This window comes from Heterocephalus glaber, unplaced genomic scaffold (genome assembly GCF_053883595.1).
Source record: "Heterocephalus glaber isolate CG9 unplaced genomic scaffold, H.glaber_assembly_v1.0 deba00001472, whole genome shotgun sequence".
NCBI classification, from domain to species: domain Eukaryota; kingdom Metazoa; phylum Chordata; class Mammalia; order Rodentia; family Bathyergidae; genus Heterocephalus; species Heterocephalus glaber.
The window spans coordinates 7474306-7483099 of NW_028258315.1; positions in this window are offsets into that span (position 1 = coordinate 7474306).

The window sequence follows — 8794 nt, forward strand, 5'->3', positions numbered from 1 at the left end:
CCCAGAGGAGAGGGCTGTGAATCAAAAGGAGTTATCTGGAATTGTTGGTGTCCTGGGATTTATGGGCTCCCCTTAGACAGCTTTGGTCACCACTGCCTTTGCAGTTTCTGGAGGAGCCATTGTTCTCAAGATGAAGGTGGAATGTGGCCCTCACTGACACGTCAGCAGGTACAGGAGTGGAACAACCACCAGGCACATGCTTGTGTCTCCAGCATTTACTCCGTGGCCACCACCCAGGCCAAGGCCCTCATGGCTCCACACCTGGGATGACCGAATTAGCCTCTGGTCTCATCCCCTGTTCTTGGGGTCACCTCTGCTCCAAACCACAGGGCAAACCCGCTTCAGGCTGAGGTGCCTGTGATGGTGTCAACACCATGTCTTTCCTTTGCTCAAAAGCACCTTCCAGCTGGGATATGGACTTGTCTCCTTGGAGCTTAGGGCTTTCCATAATTCTGCCCAACTTACTAACTCGTGTGTCCATGGACTTCTCATTGCATGGCAAACAAAGCAATCCCATTTGCTTTTTTCATGCAGAGTTTTAACTGCTTTCTACCTGCCTACTCCACCTCAGGCATTGACTCTCTTATCCGCAGTGCTTTCTTCCCTCCCTCAAAGTTCCTGTGTTGGAACCCTCACCCCTAGAACCTCAGGATGGGACTATATTTGGAGTAGAGCCTTGAAAGAGGTACTGTAATTAAGCTAAGACAAGGTCATGAGAGTGGACCTGGACCTATATGCCTGGTGTCCTGGTAAGAAGAGGTTAGCATGCAGATAACACAGATGGAAGACCAAGTGAGGGCACTGTCATGCTATGGAGAAGCCAACAGGAGAAGACTCAGGAGAAACCAACCTTGCTGAGACCTTGATTTGGACTTCTGGCATCCAGGACTGTAAGAAGATAAATATCTGTTGTTGTCACCCAGCCTGTGGCATTTTGTTATGGAAGTCCTGTTAACATCAACCCCTTTGCCACACTACCTTTATAGTGGCATTTAGGGGTACACATTCTTTTCCTGTAGAAAGTAAGACCATATTGTACATATTTTAAAACTGATTTTTTATTTGCCTGGAGTTCTATTTTACTATTTTAATAAACAAAGCAAACAAAGACACCAAAAGTATGCGGGGAGATGTGCATAGATGGGTTCTATGCAAATCCTATCCCATTTTATGGAGGGGTATGAGCATCCAGGGAGTTTGGTATCCAAAAGGGGTCCTGGAACCCTGGGGTGGTCATAGATGACAGACAACTGTATATTGAATTTTCTCTCCCTCTCTCAATAGAGTAAGAGAGTGGGTCGGGGGCCTCATTCTTTCATTCAGTTATCAAACACAAAAGTGCTATCTGTCTGTCCCGAGCCAGGCACTGGGGACACAAAGTCCAGCAAGATGAGGACTTGGGGTTGAGCAGGGAGGACAGCCAGGTGAGGCAGTCCTAAGAATGGCACGAAGTCTGGCAATGGTGGAACTGAAGATGGCTCCCTCGCTGTCTGGACGGTGATGCTGAGTTGTGTCTTGAAGAATGACAGGCATTAGTAGGTGCAGAAAGCCCGGGGTGGGGTGGCCATGGCTTTGGGGCCTGAGTGGTGGCAGCAGGAGGGGCCAGTACCAGGCTTGGGCTGTGGAGGGGGACAGGGTTTTTGGATTGGTAAAGGGGACCCTTAGAGGTACAGGAGAGGTGGCCAGAGGCAGCCAGGCTAAGTGAAAAGCCTTATGGGAATGGAATGTTTTATTTTATTAGCATTAAAAGATAATTTATCTATGGCATCCTATGTGTCTGTTGAGGAGCTTATTGGTAGCAGTGTGAGCTCTGCCCTTTACTCTGGTGTCACTGTAGCCAGAAGTCAATTAGGATGTTTTAAGGAATTAATTCAAGCAAAAAACACCCATAAACATACAATTCTGAGTACCTGTTATGCATGATAGTTTCTCTGTCTGTCTTTGACTCTGTGTGTCTATGTCTCTGTGCCTCTGTCTATCTATCGGTTTCAGCATCCTTAATCTTGAAATTTGAAACAGGAAATGTTCCAAAATCTGAAACTTTTTGAGCATCAAGATCATAACAGGGCCGGGGATGTAGCGCAGTGACACCACATCTGCCTGGCCAGTGCAATTCCCAAGTTCAATTCCCAGTACCAGAAAAAAAAAAAGTCCTAACAGAGGAAAATTCTACATTCAACCTTGTGTGGTAGTCACAGTCAAAACACAGGTTCAGTAAAAATGATGTGTATGAAACATAAGTAAATTTTGTGTTTAGATTCCGGGCACATCCATAAGGTATCTTATGTACATGCAAATAATCTAAATTGTTACAAAGATCTGAAATCTGAAACTTACCTAGTCCTAAGCATTATGGAGAAGAGATATTCAACCTGTGCATAAATTTCAAGAGATTTCTAAAAATTCTCTTTTGCAGATGAAGCCACTGGGGCTCAGAGAACGGAGAGGATTCCTGAGAACACACAGGCAGGAGCAGGGTGGAGATGCCAGGCTGCCTACCTGTCCATGTGAAAAATCCTTCCTCAGGGGCCGGGGATGTAGCTCAGTGGTTCCGGCGCCTGCCTCACAAGCGCCAGGTCCTGAGTTTGATCCCCGGTACCAAAAAAAAAATCCTTCCCCTGCCCCCTGGATGAGGCTGAGCAAGGAGGAGGATCACCGAAAGTCTGGGGGCTTTCAGTGCCTGGTGCATTGGCTCCATGGCTGTGGGCCTCTGGTAAAGCCACACATCACGGTGGGGAGCACTGGCCAGGCAAACCCACCTATATCATGAGCTAGGGAGCAAAAGAGAGAGACAGGAAGTGGCCAGCATCCCGCATTCTCCTTCAGGAACCTATCTTCCTCCCACCAAGCTCCATCTTTTAAAGGTCCCAGCACCTTCCAATAGTGCCTGGAGCTGGAGACCAAGCCTTCAGTAACATGGGCTTCTGGGGGACATAACCAAGATCTAAACAATAGCAGGAAGCATGAGGTTGTGTTTTGGGAGCAGCAAGGGTAGAGTTTGGTTAATATACACACCTGTGGCCTGAATGGCAGGTAGAGCAAGGTATCTTTGGCAGAGTAGAAATCCTTGATTGGGTTGCTGATGGAACTCTGTCAGGGTTGACCTAGGCTGATTAAAAATGGGCAGAGATTGAAAGTGAAGAGACCAGTTAGGAGGGTTTTTAAAAAAAATAATTCTGGGAAGGAGTATGGGACATTGAATTGGGTGGGGACACGGGGATTGGAAAGAAGAGGATGGTGGTAAGGAGACCAATGGTCCTAGACTCGATAGGCCTTGATAACTAGATGTGAGGATAAAGGGCAGGGGTATAGTTCAGGACCATCTTGAAAGTTGTGAGCTGGGGTGAAAGAAAGAAACTCAGCTTGGGAAGTACTGGGTTAAGACAATGACTATGAGTCTAGTCAGTGTGGCCCAGAGGAGGGTCTACCATTTGTCTGGAGGGAGGTCTGGACCAGGCTTGGGACCATCTCACAAGGTTGCCACTGAAATGATGACAGGGAACAGCACCTCTGAGGTCAGAGGGAAGAGAGAAAGGAAGGCAGCAGAGGACACAGGCTTGGGAAACAGCCTGTTTATGAGTAGGAGGAGTAGGAGCATCAAAGGTGACTGCAGATGTGGGAGGAGAACTAGGACAGTGGAAAGGTTCAGATGTCAAGAAGAGGAATTTCAAAGAGCAGGTGGCACAAGTACAAAAATCCCTTCAAAATCCATGGCTTTTTAGCCCAATGCCATTTCTTTAGTATTGTGGCCAAGGAGGATACGCAACCCTATGGCCCCATTCTCTCCCCTATAGTCACTCTGATTCTCCAGAACTTTTTTGAAAAAAAGATGTACCTAAGTACACATGGTCCTTGACTTAGGACGGTGTGATTTAGAACTTTCTGGCTCTGTGACGATGTGAAAGTGCTATCTATTCAGTAAAAACGACTTTGAATTTGGAGTTGGGTCTTTCCCCAGGGTAGGCACAGATGGTCCAATCCTCCCTGGTGATGCTGGGCAGCAGCCCCAGTCAGCTTCAGAATCAGGAAGAGAAACCACGGTGCTCCACAGCATGCTGTGTGGCCGAGCTGCGATGCTCTGTAGGTCAGGGGCATAAGATACATTTTCGGCTTAATAACACTTTCAGCTTTTACTGAGATTCTGGGGACATAACCCCATCCCTGGCTGGGGAGCATCTGTACCAACCGAGGACAATAACAACAAAAAAATAGATGGCATCAGATTTGCAAGGCATTTGGTTCTAATGCCAGAACAGCAAGCTTGCTCAATGGGGCTCATGGGTTTTACTCCAAAGAAGAGCAAAGACCTCCACACCGTGGCCTCAAGGGTGGGAAGGCTCCTTCCAGTCCGTGTCTGGGCTCCTCCGGGGCATTGGCTGTGTGTGCCTGACTTCCTTCCACATCCTCGCGCTGGGCCACCTGCTTTTATACTTGACATCCGGGTCTGGGCCAAGATGGCGGCTGTGCAGGGCGTGGTTTCTCTATTTCTTTGCCCAACACAAATGACCTGTTATACTGGTCAGGGATGTTAGGAATCATGTCACTCTTCCAATGAGACTTTGACTGCAGGCAGACCAGGAAGAAGACAATGACAGTTTAAGGGGGTGACAAGTATTGTGACCCCAGGCTGGACTGAGTCCTTAGGCTCAGGCTGGGGGCGCTGGATAGAAGAGAGACAGTGTGCTGTCCGGGAGTCAAATATGGCGGCAGTGGTGGAGGAGGAGGGGGAAGGGGAGGACGCAGGTGGCTGTTGACACGATGAGCACATGCACGTTGTCCCCAGCCAGGATTGACCCCAACCCTGTGGAGAGATGGCGATTCCTGCTTTCTCCTTCAGGCGTGCAGTGTGGCTCCTTCTGCCCTTGCACTGGTCTCATTGGTCCAGGCGATAAGCAGAGACCCCAGCTTGCTGTTGCACGCTGGCTGGGGACAACCCTACCCCTTCCTAAGGTCTCTGCTTGTGGCCCATTGGAATGTGTCCTGTGGCCCGGGTCTCTGTGTCCATCCTCCCTCGGGCCTTCCCCTGCCTGCTGCTCTGACTTCTAACAGCCCAGCTGTCTCTCCTCGCTCCCTCTAAGTGTGTGGAACCAGCACTCCGAGCTCAGCTGTACAAAGACAACAGAATCACACCGCGGGAGGAGAGCGCAACCATCAAAGTTCCTTTGCTTTTGTTGGAACCCACATATGGCAAGAGAGCAAATCTGATAACTTATCCTAAATGAAGGCTCTTCCCTCTACTCATCTTCCCCCTTGCAGCCAAACTTTTGACCTCCACAGACAGCTTCTATTTCTTTGAGGACATCCGAGCCTCCTGTTGCTGATAATATTATAATCACATGATTGTGTCCAAGTCTTCCTGCTGTGTTTTACATAAGTATAGTAAAAATATTGCTCAAGACTCAGCCTAAACTATTAGAAGGATTTGCACATGGGTCTAATGGTGGGCAGTCTCTTTGCCTGAGAATTTATTTTCAGAATAACTATTTTTCTTTTTAATTTTTATTTTTATTAGAACACGTTTGCAGCACATAATGATTACATCCATCACGGGGAGCTGGTACCTGTGCAAAACAACACATCTTGATCCTTTTGACCCCCATGCCTATCCGTAGATCTCTTCTCATTTGCAGAGCTGTCTCCTGAGGAAACTGTTGGTCACTCACTAGTGATACAGTAGCCTCATGGCTCAATTTTTTGTCAGGGTGCTGGGCCTGGTTGACAGGACTACGCGTTAGCTGTTCACTCACTGAAACTGAATGCAAAAGATTTCGATCCTAAATTCTGTCACTAATTAATAACGTGATCCTAGGTGAGTTGTTTCCTCCTCTCCGGACCTCAGTTTTCTCATCTATCAATGATGAGTTTGGATAAGATCAACAAAATGCTCCTGAATTTTGCGTTAGCCACCGGCCCCAGATGAGGTAGGGGAAGAAAGAAGCCCTGGTTTGTAGGTTTGTTTGTTTCTGGGATATAAATTGTCCCACTTAAGTTCCATTTCAAACTATCCACAAATTCAGCAGGCTGGCAAATTTCCTGAGAATTTAACAATGGGCCCTGGTAAGCTCATGCCAGGACAATGCCATACAGGAACAAGACTGCACATTATTTTAACCCTGAAAGCCTATGATATTAGGTATTCAAAAGCCCCAAATGCTCCAATCCTATGATTCTGACACTGGGAGAATTTTTAAGTTGTCAGGACCTACCCCAGACCTAATTAACCCAGCCAGCTTCCCTTCCTCCTCTCTGCTCCCCCATCCTGATTAAAGCTGGCTTGGATCCAGATGGGAGCAGCAGTGCCTGTCGGGATGACTTTGAACCAGAAGATGGTCTGAAATGGTTATGGCCATGATTGGGGAACTGTGGCCTGGAAACTCCAAGAGTCATGCAGAGCTGCCCAGCCTCCCTTCTGGTCAGATGGGGGTGATTCATGGCTGTGTTATTTCAGCCCGAGTTTCCCAGGGTGCCTGGAAGCAAGGAAGGCCTGGAAGCTTCAAGCAGACAGAGAGGAAAAACAGGGAGGAGGAGAAAGGGCCCCGCCTAGGGCAGGGCCCTGCTGAGTCGTAGGCAGGTGTGACTCACTTCTCTCTGCCCCGGCAACCACACCTTGTGCCCGAGTTCTGAATGCCAGGTGGAGAATTTGCCAAGACCAAGCATCAGGGCTCAAGTTGGAACAGGTTTCCTGGAAGCTCATTCTCATTAAAGTGAATGGAATCAGAATAGGCGGATGGCTTCTGAAACATGATTTCTTTTTTTCCTGGGTGTTTCCTAAATGCTTACAGAGAAAGCTAGAGTGCAGAAGGGAGAGGACCAAGGGAGAAGCAAACTTTGCCAACATGGGGAGGCTGGGGACTAGAGAGAAAGGGGCTGGTTTTAGATGACCTGATCCTGCCCTCCTGGTCGACACCTAACCAGCTTGCTAGAGAACAAACAAGCTGAGAAGTGAGGAACGTGGCGCCCACAAATCCTCACGAGTTACTGTCATGATCAAGATCTTCCGTGTGTGTGTGTGTGTGTGTGTGTGTGTGTGTACACACATAAAACTGCTATTGAGTTAGGAAGAAAAGATCTAAATGGAAAATAGCTAAGTTTCAAACCCTTAGGGACGAATTTCACACACCCCTGGGTTAGATACTATCAAAAACAAGAAATATGTACAAAAGAACAGGTGTTGTAAGGATGTGGAGAAAACAAAACCCTTCAGTCCTGTTGCTGGGAATGTAAAACAGTGCAGACTCCATGGGAACTAGTACTGCAGTCCCTCAAGAAATTAAACAGAGTTATTGTAGGGTTCAGCAATTCCACTTTGGGGTGTGTGCCCAAAAGAATAAAAAGCAGGGTCCAGAAGAGGTATTTGTACCCCACAGAGGATCATTACTCACAATAGCCAAAAGGTGGAAGCAACCCCAGTGTCCATTGATGGGGGGATGAATAAACAAAATGTGGCATATCCCCAGGATGGAGCAAGATTTGGTGTAAAAGGGAAGAAATTCTGACATATGCTATGACATGGATGGACCCAGAACACACTGTGCTTAGTGAAATAAGTCAGACACAAAAGATACACCCTACATGATTCCATTTATTCGAGGTCCTTGGAGTAGGCATTTTCATAGAGATAGAAAGGTGAATGGGGTACCAGGGAGGGTGGGGTGGGGAGTTATTGTTTAGGGGTTACAGAGGTGTAGTTTACAAGATGAAAAAAATTCTCTGGATGGATGGGTGGATGGATGGGTGGATGGGTGGATGTGTGGATGGCCGGCTGGCTGCACAGTGTGGTGAATGTATTTGATATCACTTAACCACAATACTTACATGATTAAGACCTGGGGTTACAGTTCAGGGCCAGAGCACTTGGCTGGCATGTGTGAGACCCTGGCTTCAGTCCTGGCACCACTACATAAATAAATACAATTAGGATGACAAATTTTTATGTTCTGTGTATTTCACTACAATTTGAAAGAATTTTGCACATACACACAACAACCTAAAACCTTGGGGATTTGAGTCTCCATGACTTCACAAGAAATACAAGCTTGGTTGAGTAACTTGACCAATTTGAGCCTATTTTGTCCTGTCAAACGGAGATAGTAAAGCAGAACATTTCACCAGGCTGTTGTGAGGTTGAAATGAGTCAGTGCAGCTGAAGCCCTTGGCCTGCTTTTGGTACGTGGTAAGTGCTCAATAAACATTAGCTATTGCTATTATCGAGTCACTGAAGCTCACGGTTGGACGTCAACTAGGATAGCCATGGGCAGTTTTGTCTAACTTGTCTTTTATTTATTTATTTTTATTTTTTTGGTACCAGGGATCGAACTCAGGTCCTTAGCTTTCGAGGCAGGTGGTGGAATCATTGAGCTAAATCCCGGACCCTAACTTGTCTTTTAAACTTGATTTTAAAAATGGAAACATAAGTACACACATCATTTAAACTTTTATATACGTGGAATAAAGACAAGCTAACATCTCTAGTCAGCATCTTAATTTGTCTTTTGTGCTAACATATCAGTCTCTCTTTGCTCAAACTGCATTTAGAGGTGATTTATGTTTATCAGCATCACCAAAGACTTCTTTTTTCAGTAATGGTGATTGAATCCAGGTGTACTCTACCACGGAGCTACACCATCTTCCCTCTTTTTATTTTCTGTTTTGAGACAGGCTCTCGCTAAGTTGTCCACAATTGGCCTCAAATTTATGATCCTCCTGCCTCAGCCTCCTGAGTCACTGGGGTTACATACGCACCATCACACCAGCAGCACCAGCAACACCAGCAGAGATGAAGCACTGGTTTTCT